Source organism: Oncorhynchus keta, chromosome 24 (assembly GCF_023373465.1).
Source record: "Oncorhynchus keta strain PuntledgeMale-10-30-2019 chromosome 24, Oket_V2, whole genome shotgun sequence".
Taxonomy (NCBI): domain Eukaryota; kingdom Metazoa; phylum Chordata; class Actinopteri; order Salmoniformes; family Salmonidae; genus Oncorhynchus; species Oncorhynchus keta.
The window spans coordinates 38,964,125-38,986,426 of NC_068444.1; the positions used below are offsets into that span (position 1 = coordinate 38,964,125).

Below are 22,302 nucleotides of genomic sequence, written 5' to 3' on the forward strand. Positions count from 1 at the left end.
CATTTCTTGTAGACTAACATTTAGTTTTCAACAGCGGAGATTTGTATAAACCTTGCTGTCTGTCTCTCCGGTATTTGCAACATTGTTTCAATATTCAAATTCGATCTCCAGCTGTCCCATAGTAATGAACGTGTCAGGAGTTGGGATGAGACAGACAGACAGGCAACGTTTCTCAACAAGTCGAAATCATAAATCAGCGGGCATCAATTTATGGATATATACAAAGAAATGTAAATTGAACTAAATGTAAAATGAAACGAAGTGCAGCTTGTTTGCAATCTTTCGAGCTTCAGTTTGAACTGATTGTGTTAGATGTGTTGTTGGCTAGCTCATGATGAGTGAGCACATTTTCTATGCCAGGTGAAATTGCGCCTCATTAGATGTTATGGATGTATCCAAATAAATGTCACTAGAAAACAGCTTACCGGTAAACAAATGCTTAAGCTGCTACTTTGCTGTTATTCTGGCTGTACTTTTTGACGTGACTGTAAGTTAGCCGTAGTTGGCTAGCTAGCAAGCAAGGGAAAAGAACGTTGCCAGATAGTATGGCAATGGAACATTTAGATCAAACGATGCGGTCGCGCTCATAAATACAGAACAAAAAGCCTGAACGACTTCGTCTCGGGCATAACAACACCCATGCCAATATATCCTCCAAACACCGGCTTCAAGGGCATTATCAATTAAATGGATAAGCCAACAGGTAACCTAAAGAATGTATTGGAATATACTCAAATAAGAAGGGGCCGATTGTAACCATTGACGGCATTAGATTATATCCATCTGATGTCTCATGAAATCATCAATACACGTTAAATTCCCCTACACAGCTGATCTCAATTGCAAGTATTATCGGTCATCTCATTGCCGCTTCCTAAAAGATGATGTCGGTGTTACCTTAGTCCTGCTTGCAACCAAATTCTTTCAAGATATGTTTGCCCACTATTTGGTATTATCATCAGAAAAACATTGTCTTTTTTTGGACAGACTAAGGGCGATGTATCTATTTGACAAGCATTCTGTACAATTGAAGTAAAGTATTTCCTTGTTTACCCCGGCAAATCTACTATGAATGGAAACTAATGTTGGTGTAGCCTATTGTTATTATTGAATTTGTTTCCTATTTATGTTACCCATTAAATACAACTGTCTTTAAAATAAAAGTGTCTGGTATGGTCATTTCTTAACACGATCAGGAGTAAAACATCCATGGACTGGTCATATTTGGAATCTGTAACTAAATCAAGTCAATCTGGGGATTGAGTTATTTGTGCCAGAACATTACGGGTTTACAGATGAACTGTTAAAATTGAGTTCAAACGTGGCCTACCGATATGGTAGGCCTATATGTTAATCCTGAAGGCAGCAATCCTAGACCACCCCAGGCCACGTCTGAACTCAATTTTAACAGTTCATCTGTCATTTTAGGTTTGCTTGCAAACAATGTGCTCTTTTTCGATTACATATACTGTAGACCTCAAACTCATGGGCTGCGGTTTTTGCATGTTTTCGTGTTTCTCCATTCCGTAGGTTACCTCACTATTGTTCATTTACATCTGAGATTATAGACCTATGTGTGTAATTCGTTTTGAAAGGGTACAGTAGGCTATAGTTTAGGTGTAGCCTACTGTATGGCTGGCTGCATTGCGGATACACTTCACACTTGTATGTGGTAGTGGAGAGGAATATCTACAGTGCCTTGCGAAAGTATTCGGCCCCCTTGAACTTTGCGACCTTTTGCCACATTTCAGGCTTCAAACATAAAGATATAAAACTGTATTTTTTTGTGAAGAATCAACAACAAGTGGGACACAATCATGAAGTGGAACGACATTTATTGGATATTTCAAACTTTTTTAACAAATCAAAAACTGAAAAATTGGGCGTGCAAAATTATTCAGCCCCTTTACTTTCAGTGCAGCAAACTCTCTCCAGAAGTTCAGTGAGGATCTCTGAATGATCCAATGTTGACCTAAATGACTAATGATGATAAATACAATCCACCTGTGTGTAATCAAGTCTCCGTATAAATGCACCTGCAGTGTGATAGTCTCAGAGGTCCGTTAAAAGCGCAGAGAGCATCATGAAGAACAAGGAACACACCAGGCAGGTCCGAGATACTGTTGTGAAGAAGTTTAAAGCCGGATTTGGATACAAAAGATTTCCCAAGCTTTAAACATCCCAAGGAGCACTGTGCAAGCGATAATATTGAAATGGAAGGAGTATCAGACCACTGCAAATCTACCAAGACCTGGCCGTCCCTCTAAACTTTCAGCTCATACAAGGAGAAGACTGATCAGAGATGCAGCCAAGAGGCCCATGATCACTCTGGATGAACTGCAGAGATCTACAGCTGAGGTGGGAGACTCTGTCCATAGGATAACAATCAGTCGTATATTGCACAAATCTGGCCTTTATGGAAGAGTGGCAAGAAGAAAGCCATTTCTTAAAGATATCCATAAAAAGTGTCGTTTAAAGTTTGCCACAAGCCACCTGGGAGATACACCAAACATGCGGAAGAAGGTGCTCTGGTCAGATGAAACCAAAATTGAACTTTTTTGGCAACAATGCAAAACGTTATGTTTGGTGTAAAAGCAACACCCTGAACACACCATCCCCACTGTCAAACATGGTGGTGGCAGCATCATGGTTGGGCCTGCTTTTCTTCAGCAGGGACAGGGAAGATGGTTAAAATTGATGGGAAGATGGATGGAGCCAACTACAGGACCATTCTGGAAGAAAACCTGATGGAGTCTGCAAAAGACCTGAGACTGGGACGGAGATTTGTCTTCCAACAAGACAATGATCCAAAACATAAAGCAAAATCTACAATGGAATGGTTCAAAAATAAACATATCCAGGTGTTAGAATGGCCAAGTCAAAGTCCAGACCTGAATCCAATCGAGAATCTGTGGAAAGAACTGAAAACTGCTGTTCACAAATGCTCTCACAAATGCTCTCCATCCAATCCAATCTCACTGAGCTCGAGCTGTTTTGCAAGGAGGAATGGGAAAAAAATTCAGTCTCTCGATGTGCAAAACTGATAGAGACATACCCCAAGCGACTTACAGCTGTAATCGCAGCAAAAGGTGGCGCTACAAAGTATTAACTCAAGGGGGCCGAATACTTTCGCAAGGCACTGTATCTTGTGTTATTAAGCTATATAAAACGCGGTTGTTGATGTGCGTGCATGCATTTCAGATACATTTTTTGTACATTTGAACATTGTAGTAATAGGACATATAGGCCCACAGTAGCAGTAGTACATGTATTTGTGTTCTGTCTGGTGATATAGCATTTGAGCGAGAGAGGGAGGATGATTTCAGTAGCTGGCACTAGTCAGAACGCCTCGACTGCCCCAGCTTGAAGAGAAACAGAACTGCAGGTTTTCAGTGAACGTATCTAAATCACAAGGCTATTTAAAATTTCCTGATGCGCAGAACATTTTCTGCGGCGAAAGAGTTATCGAAGTAAGATCCGACATCTATAGTAAATTCACCTGACCTTTGTTGTTTTAGTACTCCTAACCTTTTACATAAATGATCCTGACCTTTGTCGTTAGTTCCCCTAACCGCCAGTGTAAATTCTCCCCGTAATTCTCCTTTCTTTCTCAACAAGCAACCTGGTGTCTGAGAAATACTTATAATACTATACGTCCTCCAAGATGTATGTTAGTTACATCATCCAATTCGTATGCTATTGTACAACCGGGTAAGACGTATGATACTGTACGTCCTCTAATTTGTATGATATTGTACGACCGCTGTTCCATTCATAATGTAACCTAACGTAATATATCATACTAAATGGAGTGACACAGATTTACGTACATAATACCACAAATTGCCCTGAGACCACGTTGGAGTGCTCATTCAAATAAAACAGTATATTCCCTTTTCTGGTTTGAATTGGAGCTCATTCGTGTACAGGGGATATGCTTGAAGAGCTCTGCAGGTTTCGCTTTGAAGGCCCACAAATCCATGTGACGGGGGGATTTTCCCTTCAATGGTCACTGTCTGTCTTGTAGCGTGTAGCTCTTGGTGGGATTTTGGTCTCCACTTTGAGTGTTATTCATTTGAGGGGTAAAAACTTAGATTACTAGTCAATCTCCTGCTGAGGATTCACTTACGGCGGCACATTTATCCAGCGCCTCAGAGTTGTCATAGCTTGGACCACCGTAACGAGCTACAGGAGTCAGAGCTATACCCCCCCGCAACGAGATTACTCTAGGAACCCTTCCAGAATCTTCTCCTCTCCCATGACAACACCTATCTCCATTCTACACAAACAGACTTACAGGTTCTGCCCCAAAAAATATGGAAGTCTTCATACAGATATTGGACCGTGTTTTTGACAGGCTCGCGCAAACAAAGTCTGCAGAAGCGTTTGCCAATATCCTGCCTCACATCTTCGTTTTCAAAGGCACTCTGCCGACGTCGTTGACAATTCTTAACCCAGGGCCTTGCTCCGGGGTTGCATGTCCCAGCACCTGTTTGATGTGTTCTGGTAGCCAATCAGTGTTTTTGTCAGGGGGCTGCCTTACTCTAATGTCTCTTAATGTCTATCACATTAACCTTAATTGACTGCACATGAAAAAACAAAAACACTTTGAGAGGCGCTGTTGAGACGGATAAGCCCCGCGGGCAAAGCAAATAAACAAAACATTTAGCAAAAATAGATGTGTGTGTCCTGAAGCTGCGGGTCATACGCCAAAGTTTTAATTGCTGTGCACTCAACCTGCTACTGTGTGCAAGATGGAGTGAGTCAAACCCAATGTTGCCATGGGGGCAGACATTTCATCATAATCACTTATGGCATTCAAGTGTGTACCCACAACAACCTGCGGTCAATGTACAGTATTTTCATACTTTGTGAATTGCTCTACACTCTTAGGAAAAAAAGTGTTAAAAAATGGATTCCATAGGAGAGTAGAACTCCCTTTCCACAGAGAGTTCTATATGGAACCCCAAAAGTTCTACCTGGAACTAAAAAGGGTTCTTCAAAGGGTTCTCCTATGGGTTGTAGATAGCACCTTTCTTTCGAAGTGTATGTGTGTACTCTTTGTGTGTGCTGGTTGCATGTGTATGTATGAGTGTGTTTATTTGTGTACTTGTGTGCTGCACGTGTGTGTAAGTGTGGAGTTTGTTGTCGTCTGCATAGTGCAGTTGTCTGGACAGCGAGATCTCTCTTTTGCTCAGACAAAGGCACGTCTCGCCCTCTGAGGAGTTGTCTAGGCAAGAGCAGGAATTTGTCCTGGATGACTACGTCATGCTGTTACACTTCAGACTCAAAACAACTGTACTTATTGAGGGTTGACAAGGAATTGACTCCTTCCTTCGAGTCCATCTTTTGAAGAAAAATATATATATAATAAAATAGTTCAGAAAATGATGCTGTATTAAGGTATATGCACAGTAGGTATTGTTGCTGATATGGGGACGAAAGTAAGCCACTGAATAGTATGTGTATCAAGTCTTAAGATACTGTAGCAGAGCCAAGTTCCTGAAGCTTTAAAGTCTTATATTACTGTAGCAGAGCCAAGTTCGTGAAGCTTTAAAGTCTTAAGATACTGTAGCAGAGCCAAGTTCCTGAAGCTTTAAAGTCTTATATTACTGTAGCAGAGCCAAGTTCGTGAAGCTTTAAAGTCTTAAGATACTGTAGCAGAGCCAAGTTCCTGAAGCTTTAAAGTCTTAAGATACTGTAGCAGAGCCAAGTTCCTGAAGCTTTAAAGTCTTAAGATACTGTAGCAGAGCCAAGTTCCTGAAGCTTTAAAGTCTTAAGATACTGTAGCAGAGCCAAGTTCCTGAAGCTTTAAAGTCTTAAGATACTGTAGCAGAGCCAAGTTCCTGAAGCTTTAAAGTCTTAAGATACTGTAGCAGAGCCAAGTTCCTGAAGCTTTAAAGTCTTAAGATACTGTAGCAGAGCCAAGTTCCTGAAGCTTTAAAGTCTTAAGATACTGTAGCAGAGCCAAGTTCCTGAAGCTTTAAAGTCTTATATTACCTCGATGAAAGACCTCAGGCAGCCAACACGCACACACACACACACGCACACGCACACACACACGCACGCACGCACGCACGCACACACACACACACACACCCACACACACACACACACACACGCACACATGCACACACGCACACACGCACGCACGCACGCACACACACACACGCACGCGCACGTATGCACGCACGCACACACACGCACGGGCACGCACACACAAAGACACAAAGACACAAAGACGCACAAAGACACCAAGCTCTTATTTTACAACCTTTAACTAAACAATTGCAAAGCGGAGGTGACATTTTTACAACTTGTTCCGACAGGGAAGCATGCTAATTTCCTCTACTTTACTTGTAATTCCGCCATTTTCACACTTTATAGAGCTGAAAGTAGTGGTAAAAAAAAGTTAGTTCGTTCTTTTGACAGCTTTGGAACCGAATCAAGATGATCTACTATTGAATCGTAATGTTAGGAGGACACACTAGCGGACGTGAAGGTAGTATAATGTTGTGACCCTAAGTTACGGTGACATCCTACGGCACATCTTTCAGTGCCTTCCAGGGTATAGTTGCACAGCTGTCCTTTAAAACCAACCTCTTCCTCGCTCTACATTATTTGTCCACTCGTCTGTCTATAAAGACCCTGTAACCGGACTCCTCATCCCCTGTTAAATCATCCTTATAACGGTGGACCTCGCTTGCTGCAGGAACACTTCAAGCATGGCTGAGCACCAACACAACAGCTACGGAAGTAGAGTTAGGCTCCAGGTTTTTTTCTTTCTGACCCGACCAGGAAAAACTCAGGGCCCTAACTATGGTCAATCTCTGTTCCTGTCGTGATCTTTATCAGAGCTATAGACTGCAGTAGCGTCTCAACCTGGCTCTGAGAGTAAATTAGCCGGCCCGCCCATCCTCTATTAGCTTGACATTCATCAGACTGTTTTGACTTTGGCTCCTCCAACACTAATAATGTAAAATTGAACGCAATACGAAATAGTAGAGGCATTTCTGTATTATCTACCAATGGAAGAATGCATAATATGTCAGGATTTACGGACGTTGTCAATCCAGAGTGGACAGGGTTTTGTAGCTACTGGCAACAACAGTGCAAAGGGTCACGTTGGAGCTCCCCTAACCCATATAGGTGGCCATGACTACTGGATGGGGATTGGTCAACGCACCGAAACAACATCCAGTGGGCCAAATTCTTCAGTGCGGAGTTTCCACTTGGATTCAATATTTCTGTCAAAAATGGAATTGTTTCTCATATTTTGAGTCTTTTCTGTTTTGGGAGCCAGCCATTAGGGCGGGCGGGTGGTTAGCATTGCGGCCTTTAAAGATGGCTGTATGGGACTGGCTGTGCATAAAGCCGTCCTTCATAAGGAATGCTACAGTACACCCTAACAAATGTCCTCCATCAATATGACTTTTGTTTCCAAGCCACCAAAGCACAGCTTGTGGAATGGGAGTATGTAATCAGAAGACAAAAACAATTTGGAGCCGTTTTTGTCAAGCAGCGGGGATGTGTCTGTGTTGTGGGAGGTGTGCCAAGGACCCGGGTGTTGGTTAGGGCTGTAGTGGCCCCATGACCACCCATGCTCAGGGAGAGTGTGTGCGTGTGTGTTGCCTGGATAACAACAGCGTACAAAGCCCTGTCCTCTCCTGCTGAGCCGCCTGCGCGAGTCAGTTGCTAATGGCCCCATATTGAAGGTGTAAATACCATTCCGTAAATGATTAGCCACACCAGCTAACGAATGGCTGTGGCTTCCTCCATAGGAAGAAGGTGTAGTCAAACAATAAAGAACATGGTGTTTTAGGAACGTCCTCTCTTTGAGTCATTTTACATGAGCAAAACGGGGGCTCTTACATCAAAAATTGTCGGGTTGAAGTGTGTCTTTTTCATTCTGTTTCGACTGAACGGATGAATACATTTGATCCAACTCTCTCTCCTTCCTCACACAACCCTCTTAACTTCTCCATGCTGGATGTGTCCAAAACGTTGCTCGGAGGCCATGAAAAATCATGATTCAAAACCCATGTTGCAAAGAGTTCAGCCAAACAGACAACAATACGGAGCGTGAATGCTGTAAACCCAAAATGACTTGTAAAACCCCCTCGGATCATAATGTGATCATACTGCGGGGGATATATCACTGTTGACCTTTGGGTTGGACAAGGTCTTATCTGTTCAATCGCTCTTCTCCTCCACCATTTTCCCAGTGAGAGAAGCCACAAGCCTCGGTAAAATCCTTCGATTCCCTATAAGACAATAAAGGCCTATCCTTTTTGACCAACATCAATGTGTATTTTCCACAGGTCACATTTGAAATCTCTTCACTGGTTAGGGGTCTGGGAGCAGTCACAGACGGAAGCCCAAATACTCCTCGAGGTGCTGTTTCTGTGGAAACAAAAGATCATAACCCGAGCCATCACAACAGGGGGGGGTGAATTCGTCTGAGGTCTGATTAATGAAATGATGATGAAACTCCACACGTGGCACCTGGAGAAGGCACGGAATTCATCATCACGAGAAAAGGACTTGACACATTTCTCCTGAAATGTCAGCAGACTCCACATATCCAGAGGCCTTTTTCTCTTGGCAAGGACACACCACCTAGAAAGTGAAGCGGAGCTGCAACTGTCATCAAAGCCCGAGGATGGAATCTTAGTTAGTGAGAATAATGGTGTTATTATTACAGTGAGGTAATGGCAGATGGAAGAGAGAGACTGGGCCAATGGAAGAGTAACCCTCATATCCCCAGTTCCACGGTCGTTGTCACAAGAGCAGTCATGGAAATATACTATTCTATTACTGCTTGCAGTTTCGGAAACTTCACACAGAGTTCAGAGGACAGTGAGAGTGGGTAATAATTGTGAGTGTTCAAGCCAAGCACTTTGCTGTTAAAAGTAGGAACATTTTTTTTTGCAGTAAGTAAGATTCCGAGAGTAAAACGGACAGACACGGCCGTCTCTCAGTACTCTCTCCTCTTGAGGCTATTATTTGTGTTGTTCTTGGACTTCTGGAAGCCACTGGAGCTCCGGGAATAAAAAAAAACCTTTCTCTCAATCTTTGGATAGAAACATGACATTGACATGTACTTATTTACCAACAAAATATCTTGCTGCTGCAACTCTCTCCAAATGAGTAGGTCGTCGAAATTCTCTCAGAACCCTTCCCATGGAAGAGCTTCACAAGTAGGCCTGCAGTATATAGCTACAACTGTTGCAAAAAAAGTGTCAAATAATCTCCAGGTGCACAATTACCATATGTGATTGCACACAATGGGTGAATTCCTACCACAGTGTTCAGCCCCGGGATAAACTGAGAAATAGAATCCAATCTTGACAGTTCTCCCTGTACCCTTGGCCCTCCATGGTTAACCAGTAATGGCATCTGATGGTTTGTCTTTCTGCTGTGGTAATGCATGAGGCTCCCTGGTCTCAGGCAGATTGACTCTACAGTACAGCACTGTATGGTGCGCCCAGCAGACAAGACTCACCAGCACCATCTACTGGTTCATATACAGTGACACTGGATTTGAATTCATGTTTTAAAAAAATAATCATTGCTTTCAAACGTATTGGGGTAATGGCGTTGTTCGTTGAAACTAATATATACAAACTATATACGCACCTGAAAAACAGCGATGGAATTGAAACCATCTCTACCATCTCGGGGCTGCAGGGTAGCCTGGTGGTTAGAGCATTGGACTAGTAACCGAAAGGTTGCAAAATCGAATCCCCGAGCTGACATGATAAAAATCTGTCGTTCTGAACAAGGCAGTTAACCCACTGTTCCTAGGCCATCATTGAAAATAAGAATTTGTTCTTAACTGACTTGCCTAGTTAAAAAAAAGGTCAAATAAAACTGTTAACAAGGCAGAGGGATGTGGCCCTTCTGACTAGTGTTGAGTGTTAGAACGTATAACCACTGCAAGACAAGAGATAGCTCTGGTACACATACATACTCTGCACAGGCCCAGAACTACTCTGCACAGCCGCAGAACCACGCTGCACAGCCGCAGAATCACACTACACAGCCGCAGAATCACACTGCACAGCCGCAGAATCACACTACACAGCCGCAGAATCACACTGCACAGCCGCAGAATCACACTGCACAGCCGCAGAACCACACTGCACAGCCGCAACCACGCTGCACAGCCGCAGAACCACACTGCACAGCCGCAGAATCACGCTGCACAGCCGCAGAACCACACTGCACAGCCGCAGAATCACACTGCACAGACGCAGAACTACACTGCACAGCCGCAGAACCACGCTGCACAGCCGCAGAACCACACTGCACAGCCGCAGAATCACGCTGCACAGACGCAGAATCACACTACACAGCCGCAGAATCACACTGCACAGCCGCAGAATCACACTGCACAGCCGCAGAACCACACTGCACAGCCGCAGAATCACTCTGCACAGCCGCAGAACCACACTGCACAGGCCCAGAATCACACTGCACAGCCGCAGAATCACACTGCACAGCCCCAGAATCACACTGCACAGGCCCAGAACCACAAGGCGCAGAACCACACTGCACAGCCGCAGAACCACACTGCACAGCCGCAGAACCACACTGCACAGGCACAGAACTAGGGTGTCTGGCCACATTAAGAATTCCACAGTGGTGTAAAAATACTTGAAAGTACTACTTACGTCATTTTTTTGGGGTATCAGTACTTTACTTCACTATTTATATTTTGGACAACTTTTACTCTTACTTCACTACATTCCTAAAGAAATGTTGTGCTTTTTACTCCAAAAGAACTAGTTACATTTTGAATGCTTAGCGGGACAGGAAAATGGTCCAATTCACACACTCAAGAGAACATCCCTGGTCATCCCTCCTGCTGCTGATCTGGCTATCTGTAAATAAAACAAGAAAATGGTGCTGTCTGGTTTGCTAAAATAAGGAATTTGAAATGATTTCTACGATTATTATTTTTTTTACATTTGATACTTAAGTATATTTTGTGAAACCAAATACTTTTAGACATTTATTCAAGTAGTATTTTACTGGGTGACTCACTTTTCTAAAAGGTATCTTTACTTTTACTCAAGTATGAAAATTGGGTCCCCTTTTCACCACTGGAGTTCTGTACATATAGGTTTATTCTAATGTGTTAATCTACAGGCCCAGAACAATTCTGCACAGGCCCAGAACCATGTGACTTCTCAGTGGATGGTCACCCAATTCTTGATCCAGGGCAGACACAGTTCTGCTACGCAAGTTCACTGTAATTACGCAGCCGGTGTTAGTAATCCACTTCTACAAATGGCTTCACATCTCCAAGTACAAGAGCCTCTGACAGCCTCCTCCGTGGAAAATAAAAAGGATTCTGGTTCTGTGTTTGTTTCCTTGAATTCCGAACATGCATCCCTCTCGTGCTATGGAAATCACAGGCATACTCCAAGAAATCGACAACGCTGAACTTCTACACTGAAGTCCCTTCAGTACATCTGCTCTAAGGTGGAGGAGGCATAGGCGGTGTTACATGTCCACCATGTAGAAAATAAATCTGTCAACTCCGTTGGAGCTTGAAGCAAAGCACAGGACTGGGATCCTTAAAATTTGCTTCACGTTGAAACACATAAAAATATTTGATTTCAATATTTTTTTTGTTGCCAAGTCTAGATACAGTTGAAGTCGGGAAGTTTACATACACCTTCGCCAAATACATTTAAACTCAGTTTTTCACAATTCCTGACATTTAATCCAAGTTAAAATCTTAGGTCAGTTAGGATCACCAATTTATTTAAAAAATGTTAAATGTCAGAATAACAGTAGAGAGAATTATTTATTTAAGCTTTTATTTCTTTCATCACATTCCCAGTGGGTCAGAAGTTTACATACACTCAATTAGTATTTGGTAGCATTGCTTTTAAATGGTTTAACTTGGGTCAAACGTTTTGGGTAGCCTTCCACAAGCTTCCCACAATAAGTTGGGTGAATTTTGGCCCATTCCTCCTGACAGAACTGGTGAAACGGAATCAGGTTTGTAGGCCTCCTTGCTCTCACATGCTTTTTCAGTTATGCCCACAAATGTTTGATAGTATTGAGATAGCATAGCCTTTGTGATGGTCACTCCAATACCTTCACTTTGTTGTCCTTAAGCCATTTTGCCACAACTTTGGAAGTATGCTTGGGGTCATTGTTCTTTTGGAAGACCCATGTGCGTCCATGCTTTAACTTCCTGACTGATGTCTTGAGATGTTGCTTCAATATATATCCACACAATTTCCCTCTGTCATGATACCATCTATTTTGTGAAGTGCACCAGTCCCTCCTGCAACAAAGCAACCGCTTCACGGTTGGGATGGTGTTCTTCGGCTTGCAAGCCTCCCCCTTTTCCTCCAAACATAAGGATGGTCATTATGGACAAACAGTTCTATTTTTGTTTCATCAGACCAGAAAATATTTCTCCTAAAAGTACAATCTTTGTCCCCATGTGCAGTTGCAAACCGTAGTCTGGCTTTTTTTATGGCGGTTTTGAAGCAGCAGCCTTTCAGGTTATGTCGATATAGGACTCGTTTTACTGTGGATAGAGATACTTTTGTACCCGTTTCCTCCAGCATCTTCACAAGACCCTTTGCTGTTGTTCTGGGATTGATTTGCACTTGTCGCACCAAAGTACATCCATCTCTAGGAGACAGAACGAGTCTCCTTCCTGAGCGGTATGACGGCTGCGTGGTCCCAGGGTGTTTATACTTGCGTACTATTGTTGCTAAAGATAAATGTGGTACCTTCAGGCATTTGGAAATTACTCCCAAGGATGAACCACATTTTTCTTTCTGAGGTCTTGGCTGATTTCTTTAGATTTCCCCATGATGTCAAGCAAAGAGGCACTGCGTTTGAAGGTAGGCCTTGAAACACATCTACAGCTGACACCTCCAATTGACTCAAATTATGTCAATTAGCCTATCAGAAGCTTCTAAAGCCATGACATCATTTTCTGGTATTTTCCAAGCTGTGTAAAGGCACAGTCAACTTAGTGTATGTAAACTTCTGACCCACTGAAATTGTGATCCAGTGAGTTATAAGTGAAATAATCTGTCTGTAAACAATTGTTGGAAAGATGACTTGTGTCATGCACAATGTAGATGTCCTAAACGACTTGCCAAAACCATAGTTTTGTTCACAAGACATTTGTTGAGTGGTTGAAAACAAGTTTTATTGACTCCAAATCGTAATGATGGAAGTACAAACTTGATTAAACAAAAAAAGTAGGATGAAAACAGAAAATCAAGGCTTGAGACAGTGTGAAAATGAGAACATTCTTTGTTTCCGTTTGTCTGTGCTCAGAATATCAAATGGTAAGTGAAGAGACCACATAGCTGGGCATTTTAAATTGCTGGCTGTAATGAAATGTCAAAAAGCAAACAAACAGACACACGCACACAGGTCCTGCCTCCATGGCCCCACATCGTTAACGAGACCTCCTCTATTTACATTGCGAATATCCTGCCAAATACTCCACATCACCACGGACAGTAGAAGAATGCTAAAAGTGCATGCGTGAACTCTAACTGTAGACAGTAATCATCTATCACACAGCGCCAGAGGACTTTACAGCAATGTGTTGTGCCTGCCTACATCGATTGGTTGTGAGCAGTTGCTGAGTGGTTTGCTTCGTTGAAATATAGTGCGAGTGTGAATGCACTGCTGACATCTGGTGGATTAGACTTGTGTTGACAGTGATCTATTCACATCCTCTATCTCCTCTCCAAAGGATGTGGTCCTCATTGTGGCTTTCTGCATGGCTGCATCCAGGTGGAGACAATATGACCCCGGACGGAGGTCAACTCCGATTAGCCACACTTCCTCTTCTGTAGCTCAAGACAGCGGTCTGATACTCACCCATCCGCTCTCATCCATCACTGTTCCATTAAATGGATGGGACCCATGATTTATAAAGGCCAGGATATTTGCCACCCAAAAACAGCCCCAATGGAAACCGGCATGAATCTTTATGGGTACAAATATAAGTTTATGAGGAGAGATGGACAGACACAGCTATAATTTACAGTTCTGGCATGCCCTGCTTTTTGTCCTGGGGGAAGCATTTGAGAAGGAGAGAGGGAGCACTGGAGGAAGGATATAAAGGATTATTTGAGCTCAATGTCATTATCTTACAGTCAAATAAAAGAGGCCCGGACTGAAGCTCTGAGGCGTTGTTAAATTCCTCCAGTGCGTGCCTCTTTTCTCCTCCGAGCTTCTCTGAGACTCTCGTGTTTCTGATCGGAGGAAAAACAATGTATTTCATTTGACTTTGTTTGTTTGCATTCCGGGTCTCTTTGACACAGAAAGGAGGCAGAGACAGAGAGGCAGAGAGAGTGGCAGACGGCGAGAGAGAGATCGAGAAACTTCTTCTAAAAGTGGTGCTGGAGCACTGTGGTCTTGCTGCGTTTCATGCAGGCTGATATTAACGGCTCGGGGTGTGGAGGTCCACATTTGTCTGCCAGGGCCCTGGGTGATACTACCCTGTAGAGATGGTATAGAACCTAGAGGGTGAGGTGGAAGGGAGCAGAACCAGCGGATGGTGGATGGAATTGACCAGCTGTGGCCTGCCTGGGAGGGTGTGCGTGTATGTGCATGTGTTTATCACCCAGATTATAGTGACATGGCATCCTCTACTGAGTTGACATGATTTATGTCTTCTCTCTCCCAGTGGAGGCTGCAGAGGGGGAGGATGGCTCATAATAATGAATGTGTTTAATACCATTCCATTCACTCCATCCCGGCCGTTATTATGAGCCATCCTCCCCTTAGCAGCCTCCACCGCTCTCCACATACTGTAAAATGACAACAGCCACCTTGATTATTTTCCTTTGCACATTTTCTCCTATAAACCTGGACCGGTCTGTGAAGATACACACCATATGGTAGCAATGGAGCATGTTTTATATAACTGGGAGTTCTCCCCATTTACCCAGTGTTTTAAGGTCCCCATGCAATGCTCTACTGTACTTGGCTTCCTGCGTCGCAGCGAGAGTCAACACAACCCTAACATCTGATTGCAGCTCTATGCTTGTGACTGTGGAAAACAGGCATGGCATAAATCACAGGAGAGGAAAAGAAAGAGGCCCAACCAAACACTGATTGTGCACTTATGTCGAGTTTAGAGTTACTAGAAGGATGGTTTCCAGGATGTGCCCATCACTGGAGAAGATAGAATTGGCCCCTAACCACTGATACAGGGTCAGATATAATGACCTAATAACGGAATGGTTTGAATCTGTGGTAAAGGTCCATTTCTACTTCAAGCCACTTCTCCATATCCACAATGGCTGTTTCAGGTAACGGCAGCATTTTCACCTTGACTGAGGCCCATGTTTCAGGTAACGGCAGCATTTTCACCCTGACTGAGGCCCGTGTTTCAGGTAACGGCAGCATTTTCACCCTGACTGAGGTCCGTGTTTCAGGTAACGGCAGCATTTTCACCTTGACTGAGGCCCGTGTTTCAGGTAACGGCAGCATTTTCACCCTGACTGAGGCCCGTGTTTCAGGTAACGGCAGCATTTTCACCTTGACTGAGGCCCGTGTTTCAGGTAACGGCAGCATTTTCACCCTGACTGAGGTCCTGAGGCCCGCCTTCACTGAGGCCCGTGTTTCAGGTAACGGCAGCATTTTCACCCTGACTGAGTAACCATTTTCACCCTGACTGAGGCCCGTGTTTCAGGTAACGGCAGCATTTTCACCCTGACTGAGACCCGTGTTTCAGGTAACGGCAGCATTTTCACCCTGACTGAGGCCTGTGTTTCAGGTAACGGCAGCATTTTCACCCTGACTGAGACCCGTGTTTGAGGTAACGGCAGCATTTTCACCCTGACTGAGACCCGTGTTTGAGGTAACGGCAGCATTTTCACCCTGACTGAAACCCGTGTTTCAGGGTTTTTACCTCACCTCCAGCACCTCCTGTGTGATGGGAATAACCTCCACCCCCTGAGGCCCTTTGATCCATTCTGCAGATGTTTCTCCTCAGGAAGAGGAGGTGAGTGAAAATGAAAAACAAGGTGTACAGTATCCAAAAGACTTCACAGATTCCAAGACCTTTACTATTATTTTTCTGTGGGGGAAGGGAAAGGACTGTGTAAAATATAACTATAGGCTTGAAAACCCGTCGGAAAATCTTATCGCCAAGTTGACAAAAAAAAGAAACCCCTCTGTGGGCCAAAGCCTTTAACACCAAAGTCAGCGCAACACAAAAAGATCATTCAAAGCTGTCACCCTCCTTCTCTCCCCCGCAGCACACCCCATCCCCCGACCAACCACCTACACAATACCGAAACAGGGTCTGCCCTGCACAAAACACCCAGGCTTTTCTTGACTTTGTTTTCGTTTCCTAAAGTGGAGAGACGTATGATGTGGATTTGTGTTATAGGCCGTATTGAATAGCTCTCCTGTGTGTTACTGGGCTGTCACTAGAGGGACCTCACACGGAGAACAATGTCAACATGTTAACTTTGTATACTACGCCCATTTGTATAGCTTTCTCCCGCCCTTTTGTCCTCTCCCGCCTATTCAGCCACAACGCCATTGAATTTGACACACTTCCACTGGTCCGTTTTAAACATTCTTTGACAGCCCCTCTGATATATCTTTCTCTTTTTTGTACTTTTCTGACGCCCTCAAAGCTGGAAGGCTTCAGAAACTTTATGAGTTGGCCGGGCTAACTCTCATAATGTACAATTAGCACTGTTTTGATTGTCAGTATCAAGTACCTGGTCAGGATATAATCGCAATTAGGATTTCCTTTCCCACTCGAATAATAACTCCACATTTGTGATTGATTTCTCACTCACATTCTCTGACGGGTGGATTTTTCCATGCCGGTCAGGCATCCGAAGGTGATGAATTTGAAGTCCTCTCAAAAATAATAGAGTCTACCTTTAAATCGTGGCACGCCACTTAACACATTAGCACAGTCACTTTAATTGGGAGTGAGAAGCACATCAAAAGACTCAAGCGGAACACATGCAATCATGGATGGGTGGCGGGATGGCTGGACTGTGCGTCAGAGCTATGGAAAAAGTGAATCTTTGGCAATCTCTCATAATATAGAGGGAGAAAGTTTCAGAGCTGCCAGACTGCAACACCATGTCCATGTTTTTTGTCTCTGCTTTTCTGGAGGAGCAGCAACGTTGGCACACTCTTGTCATGACTGCTGCTATTTATACACCTGTTGCGGATAAACGGTATTAAAGTAACTGTCCAGTGTTTCCAGATTTTTATGAAATACGACCTATAGTGAATTACAATAGGAGTGAAATTGTTTTCCTTCCAAAAAAAGTATAAGTATGCTAAAAAAACAACTTATCTGTATTGGAATGGTGTGAGTGTATCCTACCATCAAAATGGTGTGGGCGTATACCGGTCGTTAAAAAATATGAATGCGAGTAGACCACTGACTGGCCAGCTCATCCTCCTCAGGATGACATCATCCTCTATGAGGAAATAGCAAGCATTTTTTTAAACGTTCTGTTTGAGATAAAAGTTTTAAAGTTTTTTTTTCTTTCTACAAAAACAAGGATAGGATGAGTCAACGTTATTTGGGTATGAGTTAACAGAATATTAACTTTAAAAGTGAGATTTCTACTGCATGCACAGTTACTTTAAATGATGATGAGGCCTGAATGGAGGACAGTGCGGAGGATTCATCTAACCACAGAGACCACCCCAAAAATTCACTGATTGCCTTCTCCTCTGCTCTGGCTCAATATCCGTCAAAAGAGTGGAGGAGAACATCAGTGTCCCAGCTTACCTCTGCTTGAGAGACAGTGAGAAACAGAGTGTGAAAGAGAGGGAGAAAAAGAGATGTAGAGAAAGGGGGGGGGGTGTGTGTGGGAGAAACGAGTGTCCACTCCACTGACAGTCAGACATCACGGAGAACCAGTGACCTGATCGAGGAGTGTAACACGACTACACCGGGACAGTTATATTGTTTACGAGAGAGAACAGCGGGCCTGCGTGCCGCCATTGGGCCGCTGTAATTAGAAACATTTGGGATCATTTGCAAGGGAACACGAGTCCAAATGGGAACCAGATGGATCAACCGATGGCGGGTTTCACCTGAAATACAGGACCCCTTATTTACGAGGGGAGGTGAAGGATTCCTGGTTGGGGGGAGAGGAGTTCCTCTCCACCCGTATCCAGACCCCCAAAAGAGGATGAACCTCTGGCTTGTATCGACTCGGCCCTAAGGGGGGGGTCACACCGTTCATTCTACTCTGGAGGTCAAAGCCAGTCTGAAGGCTGACTGGTGGTGAAGAACATCATACATCATCTTGAAGACACTGTATTTCCAAACATACCTTTGTAGATGCTAAACACATTCATGTACAGTGCCTTGCAAAAGTATTCATCCCCCTTGGCGTTTTTCCTATTTTGTTGCATTACAACCTGTAATTTAAATTGATTTTCATTTGGATTTCACGTAATGGACATACACAACATTGTCCAAATTGGTAAAGAGGAATTTAAAAAATAACTTGTTTCAAAAAAATCTAAAATGGTAAAGTGATGCATGCATATGTATCCCTTTGCTATGAATCCCCTAAATAAGATCTGGTGCAACCAATTAGAAGTCACATAATTAGTTAAATAAAGTCCACCTGTGTGCAATCTAAGTGTCACATGACATGTCACATGATCTCAGTATATATACACACTGTTTTGAAAGGCCCCAGAGTCTGCAACACCACAAAGCAAGGTGCACCACCAAGCAAGCGGCATCATGAAGACCAAGGAGCTCTCCAAACAGGTTGTGGAGAAGTACAGATCAGGGTTGGGTTATAAAAAATATCAGAAACTTTGAACATCCCACAGAGTACCATTAAATCCATTATTCAAAAATGGAAAGAATATGGCACCACAACAAACATGCCAAGAGAGGGCCGCCCACCAAAACTCAGGGACCAGGCAAGGAGGGCATTAATCAGAGAGGCAACAAAGAGAACAAAGATAAACCTGAAGGAGCTGCAAAGCTCCACAGCGGAGATTGGAGTATCTGTCCATAGGACCACTTTAAGCTGTACACTCCACAGACCTGGGCTTTACGGAAGAGTGGCCAGAAAAAAAGCCATGGCTAAAGAAGAAATAAGCAAACGCGTTTGGTGTTCGCCAAAAGTGGGAGACTCTCCAAACATATGGAAAAAGGTTCTCTGGTCAGATGAGACTAAAATTGAGCTTTTTGGCCATCAAGGAAAATGTTATGTCTAACACCTCTCATCACCCCGAGAACACAATCCCCACAGTAAAGCATGGTGGTGGCAGCATCATGCTGTGGTGATGTTTTTCATCAGCAGGGACTGAAAAACTGGTCAGAATTGAAGGAATGATGGATGGCGCTAAATACAGGGAAATGCTTGAGGGAAACCTGTTTCAGTCTCCCAGAGATTTGAGACTGGGACGGAGGTTCACCTTCCAGCAGGACAATGACCCTAAGCATACTGCTAAAGCAACACTCAAGTGGTTTAAGGGGAAACATTTAAATGTATTGGAGTGGCCTAGTCAAAGCCCAGACCTCAATCCAATTGAGAATCTGTGGTATGACTTAAAGATTGCTGCCTTGAAGAATGGGCAAAAATCCCAGTGCTAGATGTCCCAAGCTTATAGAGACATTCCCTAAGAGACTTGCAGCTGTAATTGCAGCAAAAGGTGGCTGTACAAAGTATTGGGGGGGGGGATGAATAGTTATGCACGCTCAAGTTCAGTTTTTTTGGTCATATTTCTTGGTTTTTTCACAATATAAAATATTTTGCATCTTCAAAGTTGTGTTGTGTAAATCAAATGATACTAACCCGCCCCAAAATACTTTTGCAAGCCACTGTACGTCCCGGTGGGTTAACTTGGGGATTCTCCAGTTAAAGCACACACTCACAAAACACAAACTCACAAAGGCAAGACCACTGATGATATTCAGAAGAGTTTAAGACTGTAGAATTCAGAAAAAAAGAACAGAATCGAATGTTACTATTTCTTGCCTCTTTGACAGGTGTGTTCATTCTGCTTGTGTCACAGCAAAACCTCCACATGCTACACATGCTAGTTGCTACTAATTTAGGGTGATGTCACTGAGTAGCCTTCCCATCATGTAGTGTGGCTATAAGGCCCCATGTCAGAATCAGTGTGATCCTACAGTAGGTTTATGACTAAACAGAAGGTAGGAGTTCATTAAACGATTCATGTATCATCAGTATGTAAAGATGTAAAGTTTATGACAGATGTTTTCATGTGCTTTCCGGGGGCGTCATCCCTTTGCACCAGATTATATTCGGTAGCTCCGTCTGTGAAGAGAGAGGCAAAGATCACAAACCAAAACTCTATATTTGATACCAAGTATCCCCATAACCATCACGTATAGGCAAAACTACTTCTTAGTGAGAAATATTTAGAAGACTTTCTCCAACCAACCTGGCTTTGGGGCACAGGAGGGGTGATATAGGGACAGCGACTGTGGAAGGGGATTCTTTTTTTAGCTCTATGCTGCCTCCCAGTGGACAATAGCTTCATGGGTTAAATAAGAGGTACATTTATTACCTGTTCTTTGATTATGCACTGCATTTGTGGTGCCTTCTGTATGAAATCATCCTACAGTCTATATTCTATACTGTTAATATATCATGTTAAATTGTAAGAGGGCGACAGAATAAGAGGTCAACAGTATAGGTCCCGCAGCCCTGTGCATATGTTCAAATCTCAGATCCATTTAACTAGTACGCTTTAACTGGACATTTGAATTGGTAGTTGTGCTTACCAGGCAGAGAAAGACTGCCGATCACTCTGTAAGAGCTCTGTTCTGTTTGACCTTAAATGAATGTGATGTATTGCCCTAAGTACAGGACTTCACCTGATCTCCACTCACAAACACTATTAGGGGGATATACTGAACTGTACAGGACAGAACATTGAGGTGTTATTTAAAGCAGGACTGTGGTTACGTACTCTTTCTTTATCAGGCCTCCCTATGTGACCATAGCGCTTCAACCGTGTACCCTTTCTCTCTTTGTACGCGGTACATCCTGTCTGTCTTTCTGTGCCACTGACCACAGAACTGAAACCAAATCCGCATCAGGCAAAACCATACAGTTCACAAAGCCATGGTGAATCCACTTGAGCTTGTGTTTTTTAATTTTAATTTTACCTTTATTTAACCAGGCAAGTCAGTTAAGAACATATTCTTATTTTCAATGACGGCCTGGGAACAGTGGGTTAACTGCCTGTTCAGGGGCAGAACGACAGATTTGTAGCTTGTCAGCTCGGGGGTTTGAACTCGCAACCTTCCGGTTACTAGTCTAACACTCTAACCACTAGGCTAGACAGCGTGTAATAGAGCGCTCCTTGTTGTCAGTGATTAACACTGTAGAACACCACTGCCCCAGTCCAACCACATCTTCCCTTACGGAAAAAAACACATTCATTTAACGGGAACACATGAAGTGTTCCAAAAACTCATTCTCATCTTATGGGAAGTTAATGTGATAACAAGTAAAGCAACATGTGATAACATGAAGCTACATGTGGTTTTTCTGGAAAAGGTTTGCCTCTCCTGGTACTCAAAATAATCTAGGAAAAGAGAAAAGGCCATTGACTTCTGAATATAGAGTACCAGTCAAAAGTTTGGACACACCTACTCATTCAAGGGTTTTTCTTTAATGTTACTATTTTCTATATTGTAGAATAATAGTGAAGACATCAAAACGATGAAATACGACATATGGAATCATGTTGTAACCAAAAGAAAAGTGCCAAACAAATAAAAGTATATTTTATATTTGAGATTCTTCAAAGTAGCCACCTTTTTGCCTTGATGACAAGCTTTGCACACTCCTGGCATTCTCTCAACCAGCTTCATGAGGTAGTCACCCGGAAGTTCATTAGAGTTAACTGCACCTCAGAAATTGCAGCCAAAATAAATGCTTCACAGAGTTCAAGTAACAGACACATCTCAACTTCAACTGTCCAGAGGAGACTGCGTGAATCAGGCCTTCATGGTTGAATTGCTGCAAAGAAACAACTACTGAAGGACACCAATAATAAGAAGAAACTTGCTTGGGCCAAGAAACACAAGCAATGGACATTAGACCGATGGAAATCTGTCCTTTGGTCTGATGAGTCCAAATTGGAAATGTTTGGTTCCAACCGCCATGTCTTTGTGAGACAAGTAAGTGAAAAGATTATCTCTGCATGTGTAGTTCCCACATGGAGGAGGAGGTGTGATGGTGTGATGGTGTTTTGCTGGTGACACTGTCAGTGATTTATTTTGAGTTCAAGGCACACTTA

At 43.3% G+C, this 22,302-nt stretch overlaps 1 protein-coding gene across 1 annotated transcript in view; it reads right to left on the reverse strand.

Annotated features, from left to right (window-relative positions):
* Window positions 1-19,938: 19,938 nt before the first annotated feature.
* The window catches only part of frmpd2 (FERM and PDZ domain containing 2), a 48,921-nt gene continuing 46,557 nt past the window's right edge, over window positions 19,939-22,302 (reverse strand). The window contains exon 28 of the mRNA XM_052478449.1: window positions 19,939-20,306. The gene's annotated coding sequence lies outside the window, so the exon portion shown is untranslated. The remainder of the gene's footprint in view (window positions 20,307-22,302) is intronic.